Source organism: Aplidium turbinatum, chromosome 2 (assembly GCF_918807975.1).
Source record: "Aplidium turbinatum chromosome 2, kaAplTurb1.1, whole genome shotgun sequence".
NCBI lineage: Eukaryota > Metazoa > Chordata > Ascidiacea > Aplousobranchia > Polyclinidae > Aplidium > Aplidium turbinatum.
This window is the reverse complement of record NC_137473.1, coordinates 22090437-22105777: the sequence shown is the minus strand read 5'-3', so window position 1 is coordinate 22105777 and position 15341 is coordinate 22090437. Positions and strand designations below refer to the sequence as shown.

Genomic DNA, 15341 nt, shown 5'->3' with positions numbered 1-15341 from the left:
CTAGGTTAGTGGCAAGAATAAATAGGTCACTTGTGATAAGAATGGTTTTTGTTTGGATCAAAGCAATTTCAGTTGGCTACCGTACAACATGTGATATGCCAGGCCTAAAAGGTATTTGAAGATAAGCGTAATTTCATGTGTTAATATTTAGAAAAAGTAAATACAGAAGAACGTTTCTGCTAAAAGTACTCAGCATTCAATAAAAGGTAACTCAGATGAGCTATCAAAGGTGGATAATAGCCTATGTGGTGCAAGTTACTCAATTGCCTTAATAGGCCCTAAATTTTTTCCAAAATTTGCTTTCCTTTAATAGATTTCCCTGCATTTGATGTTCCCTTGCGCAAGTGCACTCTTATTTTTTGTGGTGCAGGGACAGTGTGACATTTTGAGATGTTTTGCGTTGCAGTGTGCGGATTTTTCCGTGGACAGGTTTTTCCTGCTTGTGACATCACTATTCAAGGATATTTATAATTACGGTATTGTATATAAATGTTAAAAATGAAATGATACGGTAATTAAACTATCAGAAACGCTATTTTGGCTTACACCGAACAATTTTATTGATGAAAATAAATTGAATACCGTGGCCTATGTGAATTCACAAAGGGCCCATCTCCATTATTTTTTATTCCACTTTTTGTGCATTCCGATTTCTTTCAATGAAAAGAAATTGAATATATGTGAATTCAAAAGGGCCCTCCAGTTTTTTTTTTATCATTTTACTATTTGTGCTTTCCAATTTCTTTCAATAACTTATCTTCTAAATGATATGCTTCTTACCAGTATGTTTGAGAATATAATCATTATCAAAGTTTCACCACAAAAGTAAATGACCAAAATAATTAAAACGGTTGTGAAAAAACAATTGGGCCCTTCTTGAATTCACATATTCAATTGCATCCCACCTATTATATGTTAAATACATTTCTGCAGGTCATGTTACTAACGTTGTCACATTTTAACTTTCTTTTAAGATAGTAATGATGTTTTTAGAGATGTTTCAGTGTAATAAGGGCCCAAATTTGAGATGTTTTAGTTTAATAAGACCTAAATCATCTTTTTAATGGGCAGGTACACGCAGTGAACCAGTGAACTTTAGCAGCTCAAAAAAAACTTTACTGAAACGCAAAAGTCTATTATTTGTGGGCCCCCTGAGATGGTGGGCCCGGGGGCCGGGCCCCCCTTGGCCCTCCCCTTAACACAGCACTGGCAGACGTTCTCGGATATGAACTTGAATAGGAATCGCTTTAGAATAAAGCGACTTCCATCTACGTGATATTTTACGAATTGTCTACTGTCTAGGCTACAATTTACCTTGAACCCGACTTGACCTGAATACAGAAATCCAGACGTCAATTTCATCCTTGACACCAATATAGCTGTGATTTACAAAGTTTTTAGATGTGTTAATTTCTGATAAAAAAGAAGATAACTTATACAGCTTATCCCATGATAGGCTATGCATATGCAATGAAATTCTTAGCCTAAACTTGCATATTGCTTTGTTGTATGAAAATTACATTAAATATTACAATATTGCTAGCTATATGCATCTTTTCTTACGTAAAACAAGATTGTCAGAGGCTGTTAGCCGGTGGGCACTTCCGTATTATGAAGTTTGGCCCGTGTGGGAAAAAGTTCGGACACCCATGGCTTATGCTTTCGAACAGGGTATGTTGGATCAGTAATGCTTAGATGGGATTCTTTCAAGGAAGATTTAGTCTTTGAAGTTCTGGTTATTATTGGAATAAATGTTACACGTGAATAAAGACCTCATATGGGAAGGGTGGAACCTGTAAACTACTCACATTAACATTCATTTTTGTGGGTATATTTGGCTTTGTCACGCTTCATTAAGCTTTTCCTGAAAAGAACCTCATTTTTAGAACTATAGCCTACGGCAGTGCTACTCAAACGCCGGTACGCGTACCGGTGCCGGTACGCGAGCACTTGGCTGCTGGTACGCGGTCAGTTAGGAGAAATTGTAAATTGAGTAGGCTAATTTGTTTTATGTTGATCAGAACGTCTATATAATAATTTTTAGGCAACGATAATGTTCAATCTGCTTTCCAAGCTATAGACTGTTTGGTGGTCCGCTACTACGACGACTTCCAGTTACGTCACAAAGAAATGTTATTTCGTAATTGTTATCCATTATTTCAACAAAGTATCGCAATGTTCGATGCGAAATGATCATCCTTTTTGTGTGTTTGTGCTGTGTCCACGTGCTTGACTATACCTGCAGCGTCCAGTAACGAGTAGAGAAGTGAGAGGCTCAATCGATCGGCCACACTCTGACTTCAAAATATCAGATGATTGTAGTGAGTTGAGCATGTTTTTACATAGATTAATTCAAAGGGAAAGTCTTGCAACCAAGAAATTGTCAACAAAGTTAAATGATGTGCTTTGCGAGGTCGTAAAAATTGTTAATTATATCAAAGGAAGTGCAGTTAATTCAAGACTATTTGCCCTTTTATGCGACGATATGCAAGCAGATCACAGGCAACTATTATTTTATTCTAGTGTGCGTTGGCTGTCGAGGGGAAAAGTTTTATCACGCGTATATGAGCTCCGAAACGAACTGGTAGTATTTTTGCATGACAGAAAGCCAGATTGGGCGAAGCTATTTCTAGATAAACAATGACTTGCTTTGCTAGCTTACATAACTGACATTTTCGTTATAATGAATGGCCTTAACACTTCAATGCAAGGAAAAAATGCTTCACTTTTTGCAACAGCAGATAAAATTGACGGCATGCAACGAAAGCTGAAAGCATGGAAGATTCGAGTCTCGAACAATTATTGTTACGACATGTTTCCTAAGTTAACTACTGTTATTGACGATGCTGGAGACAATTTGGACGTAAAATGTGTTCAAGATACTGCCACAGAACATTTGTCAAATTTGGTGGAACGTATTCAACATTATTTTCCGGAACAAAAAGATCCACGAAGAGGAAATGAATGGATTCGAAACCCATTTGCACCAACTGTAAACGCAGAAGAGTTAAATATAAGTGTCGATTTAAAAGATAAATTATTGGATCTATCTGCTGATGAAGGTTTGCGAAAATCTTTTGAATCAAACTCCCTTGCAAGCTTCTGGGTCAAAATAAAAGCAAAATATCCGAGACTGTGTACCATGGCCTACATATCTATGTGAAGCCGGCTTTTCTACCACGAGCTGTTTAAAGGGAAAACACAGAAACGCGTTGGATATCCATGCTCCTCTTCGAGTAGCATTGTCTTCCATTGAACCGCAATTGGATAAGCTGGTTGCAAATAAGCAAGCGCACACTTCGCATCAAAATTCGAAATGACATTAATAAAAGTGTTTTTTTACTTGTTTTTTGTGTATTTGTTACAAAAGTAATAATGACTTTGCTCTTGTCTTTTTTTCGCAAATTGACCGGGACGCCAAGTGATGGAAGGTGCTTAGCTGGTACACGGCATAACAAAGTTTGAGTAGCACTGGCCTACGGTACTTTATGGACAAGAAAACTCATGGCTGATTTTGACATAATTTTGTAAATTTTTGAGGTTGTAGAAAATATTGTCTGGCTGTTCAGCTTGATTAATATCTTGATTTTCAGTTATAAGTTACTAGCCTACGTGATTAGTGAGTGTTAGGCTAAATTGGCATTGTTTTAACTGTTTGGTGAGTCTAAAAGTTTAGGTCTTAGGCCGAGAACAAAAAATATACCGGTTAGCCTATGTAGTGGGTGACCTGTCAACCTCCCTATTGGAGTGAATTTACAAACCATTTTGCTCTGAGTCAATAGTACGATCCAAAGAAATTAACTGATAGGCTACCGGTAGCCTACCTGCTAACTTCTCTACGTACAATTTTGAGTAAGCAAATTTGTGGTGATGAAGTAACTTACAGTCATGTTTGTCCCATTTGATGATTGCGAATTAAATTATACAAGGACTATTTTCTTATTCTGCGCTGAAAATAAATCGTCATTGATGCTTCTATGTTCTCAACAGAGAGATTTTCCGATAAGTTTCTACATAGGCTACATTCATACATTCTAAATAGGCCTACATTCAATGTTTTTCATTTAACATTTCTTTTACCATAAAAACTAATAGCATGACAACAGCACGATATGAAACGATTCGTCGTAGTATGAGTATCTGGAACGGAGGGTCTATCCTTTCACATCACATCCTGGTCAATCGTCCCTCATTTGCGGTCGTATGAACCACTTTGGAAAACACTGCATTTTCCTTCAAGGAACTTCCGCTTTCACCGGACCATGTTTGAAATCCGTTTAAGCATGAAAACTGTAGGTAGATAAACATACGTAAACTTTGAAAGGAATCTAAACTAAAAAAAAATATGTGAGATTTTTTAAAAATTGGCTCTTAAGTCCTCTTATTAAATTGGCTCTTAGGTCCTATTAAACCCACATCGGGACCAGACAACTTGGGCTTGTTAAGCGGGTGGGCCTATTAAGTGGGGGATGATTTTCTGCCACTCCGAACCTTCAGTAATTCTGGAACGGAACAAATTGGGATTAATAAGCAAGTGGACCTATTAACCATGGGGTTAGCTGTCGTCGGGTGAGTATGTGGGGCCGAGAGTCTATCTTTTCACCACTCCAGATTTACGATGTTCCCGGACTACACCGGAAGGCTACTAGAGAGCAGCCAGTCTTTGGTTTCTTCATCCAGTCAGACGGTTGAGGCGCACCCATGCTTGTCTTTGTAGTGTTAGACCTATGGGGCGTGTGTCGGCGTCGGAAATGAACAAATGGAGTCTAATGGTAGGCTACTTGACTTCCATTCAGAATTCCATTTATGGTCCGCCCAAGTAGCCGCAGAGATGTCTTATTCATCAGCTTGGTTGATCAGAAGTTGAGCAGCTAGTACAAATGGATATCTTGATTTCAGTCGACAGAGGTGCTCGTTTCGGAGAGTAGACATCTTGTGATGGAGAAGATGATTACTGGTTAGGCTCCAGTACCCAGAGGTGGGCAGTAGCGCGCTACTTTTTTGGTAAAAGTAGAGGTAGCGGCGCTACTTTTTAGTTGGAGTAGCGGCTGCAGTAGCGGCGCTATTTTTTTCCAATGTAGCGGTAGCGAGAGAGGTGCTACTTTTTTCAGTCGCACTCCCGCTAGCGAAATTTTTTTTCCCACGAGCTTTCTGTCTTATTAATTCTAGTCACTCTAAAAGTAAGATTTTCCGAAAGTGTTTTGAGAGATTGGTTGATTCAGATTGTGAAAGAACTATTTACCAATGAAATTCTGCAATGATAATAAAATATAAGCTTTCTCTAACTCTACTTTTTTTGAAAAGCTCTTGTGCACCGCAAAAATTTATTTAAAGAAAGAAAAAAAAGTTTGACTTCGACGGGCGTCGAACTCTCGTTCTCACGAACACTAGGCAGAGGATGAAACCACTGAACCAACCGTGCCAACGAGAAACTGTTGCATTCACACGGTTTTAATACAAACTTTTACCAAAATATGTAAATGAGACAGAAAGTACGTGGTAAAAAAATTTCGCCTCCCGCTACCGCTACTTTTTAATTTAAATTGAAAAAAAATGCTTGTTTTTTTGGCAATACTGGCGTGGTCAAGCAGTTATATAATCGGTTTAGTTGCAAAGTTTTGGTCTTTTTTAGCTGACGTCAACTTCTTCGGCGAATATCTGCGTGTGATGAAGCCTATCTGCCAGGCTTTAGACATTCTCCAGGGCGAGTCCAAGGCATATTACGGAGTCATGCTTCCAACCATCACAATTTGCGCGAAGAAGTTGACCGAGATCAGTGATCTTGTGACCTGTGAGGAGTTGAAAGTGAAAGTCCTTGAAGGGTGAAGAAACGATTAAACAAGTGCTTCAACGACATGAAATGCGTTATGGCATCATGTCTTCATCCCTCCTTCAAGACGTCGAGGCTACAGTTTCTGCACTACGTTTCCACGGATGATGCTGACGCACTGCGAGAAAAAGTCAAGACAGATGTAATTCGACTGTTGCGGGAGACATCAAGCCAGGTTGATACCGAGAAGAGTGACACCAACACCAGTCATGACTCCAAGGATGTATTTTTTGAGTGTTTGTGCCATCCCTGGTGGACCCTTTTTTTTTCGGACAAAAAGCAAGTCCTTGAGCTTTTCGAATACCGAGTTAAAACATCTGTTCATTAAATACTACAACACCCCCATTCCTTCCAGTGCTGCGGTGGAGAGACTTTTTTCTGTTGGAAAAGATGTGCTTAAGCGAAAGCGTGCAGGACTTAGTGACTCTCATTTTGAAATGCTCGTGTTTTTGAAAGATGCGTAACAATAAATTTCCCTTAGAATGTGTTTTCTATAACGACGTTAAAATGACAGCGTAAACGAATGATAACATTCGTTTTTAAGGTCATTTTTGCGTCACTAGGGACTTGAGTGTTTCCTAATCTCACTTTAGACCAGGGGTCACCAACATTTTTTCTCTGAGGGCCGGATTCCTGCGAGATTAACAGCTGCTGGCCGGATGCAAATTGCGAAAAGATATACAACTATTTAGAATTTCCATTGACTTGAATTGAGCACAATAAATAACAAAGTCAGCGGTGGAATAAAAAAGTTGTGATGAAAATCGAAATGTTGCTGGAAAAGTTATCCCCTGCTGAAATACACTACAGGGCATTTTACACCATAGCTGTTCTTTCCGCAGCACGTGGCGAGCCGGTTCCGGCCCGCGGGGGATGTAGTTTGGTGACCCCTGCTTTAGACAAAAGTAGCGGAAGAAGTAGCGGTAGCGCGAGTTACTTTGGCCCGAGTAGCGATAGCGGATAACGCGCTACTTTTGTAAATTGGTAGCCGGTAGCAGTAGCGCGCTATTTTGGCTCAAGTAGCGGTAGCGGGTAGCGCGCTACTTTAAAAGTAGCTGGTGCCCACCTCTGCAGTACCCGTCGACCGAGAGACAGAGTGGATTCTTCGCCACGAGGCTTAGCATGTTGGATGCCAGCGAAAATGGGAAGATTGTCCAATGTTGTGGGACACATGCAGCATCCGGTCACAGCGCGTAGGGCGCTGTTTATGGCAGTGTCGATGTTATGGCAGTGAGTACTGCGGCACCAAACAGGTGCACAGTACTCTACTGAAGAGTAGACAAGGGCTAAGTCTGCTATACGCAAACTGTCTGCCCTCGCCCCCAGCTGGAGCCTGCCAGGCGCTTAAGTAGCTCAGCGCGGGATGTCAGTTTCTTGCGCAATGACAGCAAATAGTAGGGGTATGTGAGCGAACTGTCTAGTGTCATCCCAAGATACCTTGGTTCAGGACAGAAGGACAGAAGTTTTCCATTGTTCTGAATGATGAGCTTCCCGATTGTGTAGGTGGAAAGCTGCTGCCACAGTTTTGGTTTTGCCGTGGTTAGCAGGTCGTGGGTGTAGATGTTGAAAAAAAGTGGAGCCAGGACCGATCCCTGTGGGACGCCGCTTTTCGGGTGTCTGCTTCGCCGGTGGTGAAGGTGAAGCCTCGATTACTGACAAGTTCCATAATCATACGGACCATATGTCGGTCAGGAAGCAGGCGAAGCAGCTTGCAAGTAAGCCGCGATGTCATAGGGTGTCATATGCAGCTGTGAGATTTAAAAAGACAGCGCCGGCCTTCTTTTTTGCCTCAAAGCAATCCTCGATGTCTTGGGTCAAGAGTGTGACCTGATCTACGGTGGATTTTCCCCGTCGAAATCCAGCTTGCTCTTTGGGAAGGAGCTGGTCGATGATTGAGTTGACACGGGCATATAACAGCCTTTGGCGGACTTTGAAAGAAACACAGAGAAGGGATATCGGACGATAACTTTTTGGGTCCTCTGATAACTTGTGAGGCTTAAGGATCGCAACTACTAAAGCTCTTCTTTAGATTTTTGGAATTATGAGGTGGTGCAGGCAGGAATAGAGGAATCTACGTAACCAGGACGGAGGGTTAATAAACAGAGACTGCTGTACTACCATTTTCTTGTACAAATTGTATGCGAACATCAAAGAGTAGGCTACATGATTGTATTTATTTTACCAAACAAGTTTTGGCTCGCGACCCACTGTTTGCGGACTCCTGGGCTGTAGCCTACAGTACAATTACAGAATCTGATTTGCAAATAAAGTTATATCTTTCTTCCTTTACAGCTCTCAATTCCTCTTCCATGCCCATTTTGTTGTCATTCATCTCTGTATCGATTCATCTCGTTTTGGGACGCCTTTTCCTCTTCCTCCATTGACCAAACTAAATCAAACATGATATTTTTTCTAGTAATTTACTTCATTATGTGTCCAAAATGCCAAAACGTCTGCTTTACTAGTCTAGTTTCAAGGGATATATCCGGTTTTATTTGGACCAAAATCTTAGCTGTTTATTTGTTGTTCTTGCTGTCCAAGGAACACGCAGCATTCTTCTCTGATACCATAGTTCGAAAGTGTCAATCTTTTTTTTGTCTGTTTGGTTCATTGTCCATGTTTTGCATCCGTAAGTTGTTACAGTAATTAGATATATATTATTTTTGATCAGCTTCTGTTTTGTTTCCAGTTTGACATTTTTGCTCTTCTACAGTAAATCCTATTCTTCCAATGCGTTTTTTTCCAATGTGATTCTTCTCTTTATCTCTTGTGAGTTGTTATAGTGTCCCAGCTTCTTTTTGAGCCTGGACATATAAATTCCTTTACTGTTTCAACTTATTTATTGTCGATCGTGAAAGGCCTATTTGTGATGCTCGTCTTTTTAAGTATCATAACTTCTGTCTTTTTGACGTTGAGTTGAAATCAGCGTTTTCGTTTTTCTTTTTCACTTTGAAAATTACGTCTTCAAGATCTTGTGCGTTCTTAACCAAAAGTATAGTGTCGTTTTCATACGTATCTTAAAGTGTTGAATTACGGCATCCTAAATTTAAATTATTAATTATCTTAAATTAGGCTATAAACAATAAGAAATGGCCTATAATTTATAATGCCATTATGATTAGTAATCCGATGGCAGAAGATTTTTATAGTGAATTTAAATGAGTTAGGTGATTTTTTTTCTGATTTCAATCGGGATTGAGTTTCAAATCACCACACCCCTATACAGTATAGTCTATTTAAAGCTACAGTAAAGTTTTGTAGACGTTTATTGAGGAACATCACAGTTATCTTTGTCCATTGCGTTTCTAGTAGCCTAGCCTACTGTATAGGCCTACTATCTCCATGTCTCTTCAACCTGCATACTGAAATGACCTTTACTGAAATGACCAGATTGATGGCATGGAGAGTATCAGAAAAGGAGATAACGTATCCAAGAGGACACTGTCTTGTTGGCTGAATCAGCAAGAACTCTCCAAAAATGTTTAGAAAAATTGAACAATATTGGAAAGGAAGATAACGGGAAAATTGACACAAAAAGAACGAAAACGATGATTATAACAAAAAAAGAAAATGCATCAAGTTTAAATGTTACTATTGACGGAATGCTGATCGAACAAGTCAAAAACTTTACCTGTCTGAAACAGTGCCGGATTAAGGTTTTGATGGACCCGGGGCTATATGGTAATCTGAGGCCTATAGGCCTATTTCATTTCCTTCACTGTACCAATCAGAATTAAAATGAAATAACAAAAATTATAGCCGAAGCACAGTATTTACTTATTAAACACATTCAAATGACATGTTTTCTGGATTTAGACAAAGCAAAGCTGTAACATCATCGGTGTCCATTTTATCCAAAATTTCGTTTTCAATGCAGAGTAGTGTTAAGGAATGCAACCTTTTCTGGCCCATGGATGTGTGACACGAAACAGCTTGATCCGCTTCGGGATTTTGCTCTACAGTGCCGGCAAAAAAAATCTTTACATTCAGTCGGCAAAAAAAAACTTTACATGTAAAATCTGCACAAGTTCTTAGCTTACTGTTCCCGCCAAAAGCATTGCGTCACAAAAACGCGTATAGTTACATCATTAGCTACTCTCTGGCAACACTTCACCGTAAAACCATTGCTCTGCGTGCGTAGTGTTGCTTTCGGAAAAGACTAGAACATCAGACGCCTAGAGCAAAAGAGAAAATTGAATTGAGTCCTGTCTTTGTCATGAGTTACCAAGGGGGGTTGGGGGACTTATTTACCAGTCTCAGGTATAACCTGTCCCCCCCACCCCCCATGGTAACTCATGACAAAAACAGGACTCAATTCAATTTTCTCTTTTGCCCTGGGCGTGTGATGTTCTAGTCGTTACCGTTGCTTTCCAGCTTCGTGAATAGTAAGGGGGGTGAAATCGCACAATATTTTTCATTTTCTCAAAGTTTCGAGGTCTTGCAAAAAAATTTTCAAAAACTAAAATGGGTCGAAAGAAGAAGCAAATGAAAGAAAAACCTCGTGCCTTGACTTTGTTAGAGAAGAGAGATTCTTTGATTGCTGTAGCTAGAGATATTGGGGTCTCAAGAAAGGCAATTTATCAAAAAAAGGTGAAATATTCACTCATTGCAAAGGTTTTGGTGATACATTGCCTCTCTGGACACCTCAATATCTCTGGCAATAACGGAACAGCTGATCAGTCTAAAAGAAGTAAAAACCGCCATCGATTTTCTTAATAGCCTAAAGATTCTGCACCCGGATCCGATGGTCTCGGCGCATTATTCTACCAAAAATGCTGGCATTTCCTGAAACATGACATTTTGGAAATGCTCACAAATTGCTACTTGAGGAAAACAATGACTCCCTCCATGAGAGAAGCAAAAGTGAAGTTAATCTTTAAAAAAGGTGAAAAAGAAAAACTCAAAAACTGGAGACCGATCTCTCTACTCAATACCGCCAAAAGATTTTGAGTAAAATCCTCTCTAACAGACTCACACCCATGATCACAAACCTGATTTGTCCAAATCAGAAATGTGGATTGCCAAACCGCAGAATAGAGCATGTCACAATGAACATACAAGCGGCCCTGGAAGCATCTCAAATACAACACAGGGAATTGTAGCCTACATCATGATAACTGACTTTGAAAAAGCCTTCGATAGAGTTAGTCACTCCTTTCTCTATGGAATCTTGAAGAAACTCGGCGCAAAACCAATAATGATGAATTACCTATCTTTGGTTTACAACAAAACAAAAAGCAAGATAGAAATAAACGGAGCCTTGACAAAACGAATTGACGTCAAAAGGGGGATTCGACAAGGTTGCCCCCTCAGCATGATCTACTTCATAATCTGTGCTGACGTGCTTACCCGTCGCATAGAGAAAAATCATCTTATCAACGATTTTCGCTTTTCCAAGCTGACAATCAAAATTCAGCAATAAGCAGACGACACTACATTCATAACAAGAGACATTCCATCTCTTAAAGAAATCAACAGAGAACTAGCCATTTACCAGACGATGTCCGGCCAAAAAGTGAACCAAGGAAAGATCCAGATCCTGGCGTCCAAACCTGATCTGGCCCAACATGCTCAGCAGCTCTTTCCTGAAGCTGCGATCTTGAACAACATCAAGATCCTGGGCATCTGGCTAGGAACAAACAAAACAGAACTTGAAAAAATGAACTGGCAGACCGCCATCAAAAAAACGCAGACGATCGCCAACATCCACAAACCACGAAGACTCTCCTTTTACGGAAAGATCTCCATCATCAACACTCTCATGGTACCCGTCACTTTGCATCTGAGTAGAGTGCTGATGCCAACACAACAACACCTCAAAGAACTCAACAAAATCCTTTTCATTTTCCTCTGGTATCCTTTACCATTCGAACAACTTCAGAGAGGCAAAACACTTCTTTCTGTCAAAGATGGAGGCATCAACATGGTCGACATCCAATCAAAATTCTAAACAAATTGCATCGACAGAATTCTCCACCACTTCCCACTAGAAGACGCCACCGAAATCTGGCACGAATGGACCATGTTTAATTTGAGTTACGGAATGAGGCACATCAATCCTCTTTTGTTCTCCAACAGCATTCCGCATACCCCAAATCCAAACGAAATGTATGCGGACATCTTCAAGTCCTTTTGCATGGCTTGAAACTCAAAGGCTTGAAACATGATTGGGAAAACACTTCCTATAAAAACATCTATATCAATCTGAAAACGCAAAATGAAAAGAAGATCAACAAGATTGACCAACACGGGAAAAAGATTCCTTGGAACGAAATTCTTCTAAGAAACAAAGAAATTAAATTCCTCCTTTCACCCTACCTATCCTCCACGTCCTTTTGGATTGCTCATGGAGGATACAAATGGGGAGAATTTAATAGATCAATACAATCCAATAGAATAACAAATTGCAAATTCTGCAGAAAACCAGAAGACAATGTGGCCCACGTCCTCACCGAGTGCTCCTTTTCGCTAGGAATATGGGAGCACCTTAAACAACAATTGTCTGACTTAATCAACGAAGACATCGAAATAACAAAAGACATGGTCCTTTACAATCAATTCCCTGACGGACAAAAGAACAACCCGATACTCTTAACGATGATGAACGTCGCCAAACACACTATCATCCAAAAGAAGATATCTCTGGACATAGGCGATACATACATACGAACCACAAAACGGTCCACCATACAAGCCCTGTGGGTGATCATGACAAAAACAAAAGACATAACACAAAAGCATAACATACCTTTGTCATCTGACATTCCTCCTCCTTCCAAACCTCCTCCTACGGTCAGAAGAAAGAAGAACCAGTCAAGACTCTCTTTTCAACCGCCCTCTCAGCCGTCCTCGGTAGTAGGGACGACTGATTGCAGCGGTGAGCCTCACTAGCACAGTACGGTCGTAGAACATCTTTGAAGAAGCTTAGACAGCCAAGGGCGTAACAACCCATCTTTAACCCGTCCCTCTCACTCATCTGAAACGGCCCGATGCCGAAAGAGTGATTGTAGCGGGGATTCTTTAACCGTCCCTCTCCGTTGTCCCAATCGCTCTAGGATGACTGGATTGCAGCGGCCCATCCCAAGAAGACTCTGGGGTCATCGAAAGCTACCCTCCCTCTGGCTGCTCCTCTCTGGCATCTCCGCCATATGAGATGTCAGACTGCAGTGGCCCATTTTTTACAAGCAGGTGCCCTTGTTCAAGCGGGCAACAAGAAGATACACACACACACACAAACAAATTCAAATAAAATTAAAATTAATACTCTACCAAAAGGCGCTAGTTCTCTAGCTTGACCCGCCATCTCCTAGCCTGCTCCAACATCAGCAAAAGGAAAGTCGAGACAGGCAGATCAGCTTGAGGCAGCCAATAACCAAACTTTTACATCCACATATTACCATCTACCGCGGTGGGTCCCTTCGGTCGGAGTAAGTCTCTCGCCTCCCTGGTAGGTATCTTCCATATAAGTATGGTGTGCCTGCTGAGTGTTTGGGCGTCTGGACGGCTCCTGGAGCGGACGCACTAATGGTGAGACAAGGAACAAATCCATTTCATATGGAAAATTGTAAACCTGCAAGATGTAGTGGTATCCATCTTGTACTCTGAGTGTTGCGCGAAAAAAAAATCTCAGTAAAGAATAAGAAAAGAAAAGAATAAAAAAAAAAATCTCAGTAAACTCATTAAGATCCCAATTTCAAGAATGGTGTGAACAAAGGTGACACTTAGATGGTGGGTGTGGCTCTGATCATGACATGCTTATGGCTGATTTGTATTGCAGCAACGCTCAGAACTCTGAGCGTTGCGTGAAAAAAAATCTCTCAAGTAAGGCAACGTCGACCACAGGGTGTGAGGACTATAGTCACCCTGCCCCGCAGATGAACGCAATGGATTCTTTACTCTTTTAAGCACTGAAAATGAGCGCTCGCCTAAACAATCAGAAATCATCAGACAAAGATACATACATTCTTAGTAGGCCTACAACAGATACGTTAGGAAATGCATACATAAACTCATTTTCATTGATGAATCTAAGGTTTGAGTTTCTTTGCTGCATTTGCTGTTAAGGTAGTGTTGTGTTAGCAGTGCAGAAAAATGAATCATCTCTTTAGGCAGTGATTCTTCTAATCTAGATCATCGGGATTATAGTGAAGCATTGTTTTAGCACTCTCTTCAATTTTACAGTTAGACATGGTGCTTAATTCCGCCAGAAATGAAAATCTTATTTAAAGGCCTACTACATGAAATTTTCAAACGGGAATTAAGCATTAAAATGCGTAAACTGAACATTCAAGAATACATTTCAAAAAAAATTACCGAAAAAAATTGGTTTTCAATGGCGCTGGCAAGGCCCACAGTGCAATGTTTCATTTATTTTTTATTTTTTTCAAAATGACCAAAAGTGCAAACACTGCTCGAGAATACGTCACAAAAGACAGCAATAACAAAAGCCAAGTTACCACATCTGATGTTTTGAGCAAACTGTTTGATGTTTTGATGTTGAAATCTGATGTTTTGATGTACATAGGCTACATACATAGCCTACAGTCAAATCGCCCGCAGTAACAATTATTGCGAGATCAGCTGATTGCTAGTCTCTAGTGACGCAGACTGTACAGTCGCACGCTTCGCTGCTCAAGCCCAATCTTGTTTTGAAAGCGCTGACAAAAGCACGCGCGCAATGGTGGTCAGACCGCAATGGGGAAATTTTTTATTGAAAATCGTTTTATGGTAGCATGTTAAACAGAAAGAACGTGGAAAATCGCCAAGTCAGGTTTTTCCTTTAGTATCCCTTTAAAGACGATCGTATGTTGCAATTCGGGATTTCATACACAAAATAATTTGGTCAATGATTGGCAAATATGAGTCTACTTTGAATCTGCTCGATGGATCAAGTGATGTGTCTTCAGATCCACATTCGCTATCCAAGTATACTTTTCTTCTCTTCTTTCTAAAAAAGTTCTTCAATAAAATGATGACAACCACTACTCTACCCTTTTCTTCGAATTCTTGAAATTGGTATCTTAATGTTTCAACAAAGTCATGTAGACCGAAATTAAAAAAAATCGTATGTTAAATACACGATCATTTACATGCATAATGTACAAAAAGGTGCTAGTGCTATAGTAATAAATAAAAATGACAGGCTACAGTATTGCACTCTGCAATACAAATCAGCCAAAAGCATATCATGATCAGAGCCACACCCACCATTTAAGTGTCACATTTGTTCACACCAGTGGTTCTTAACCTTGTCTCCATCGCGCCTCCCTTGGCAAATGGTTCTTTGTTTTAAGTAAACACGAAAAAATTAAATTTAAAATCTTAATCTGTACGATGCTAAAGGTGATAAAAGCACTACCCTACATGACACGATATTATTTGCACCTAATCTACAACTAACCAGTTTGTCAAAATTCTGACATCATAAATTCTGCATATGAGTATATTAATTTGTTAGTGAGATGTATGCGTGAGTTAAAACCAGAGATAAAATTGTACTGTAGAGCACGCT

General features: G+C 40.1%; 1 pseudogene; it reads left to right on the top strand.

The window, feature by feature from the left end:
- Positions 1 to 2683: 2683 nt before the first annotated feature.
- Positions 2684 to 3163, top strand: LOC145788426 (SCAN domain-containing protein 3 pseudogene; annotated as a pseudogene).
- The last annotated feature ends 12178 nt before the right edge of the window (positions 3164 to 15341 follow it).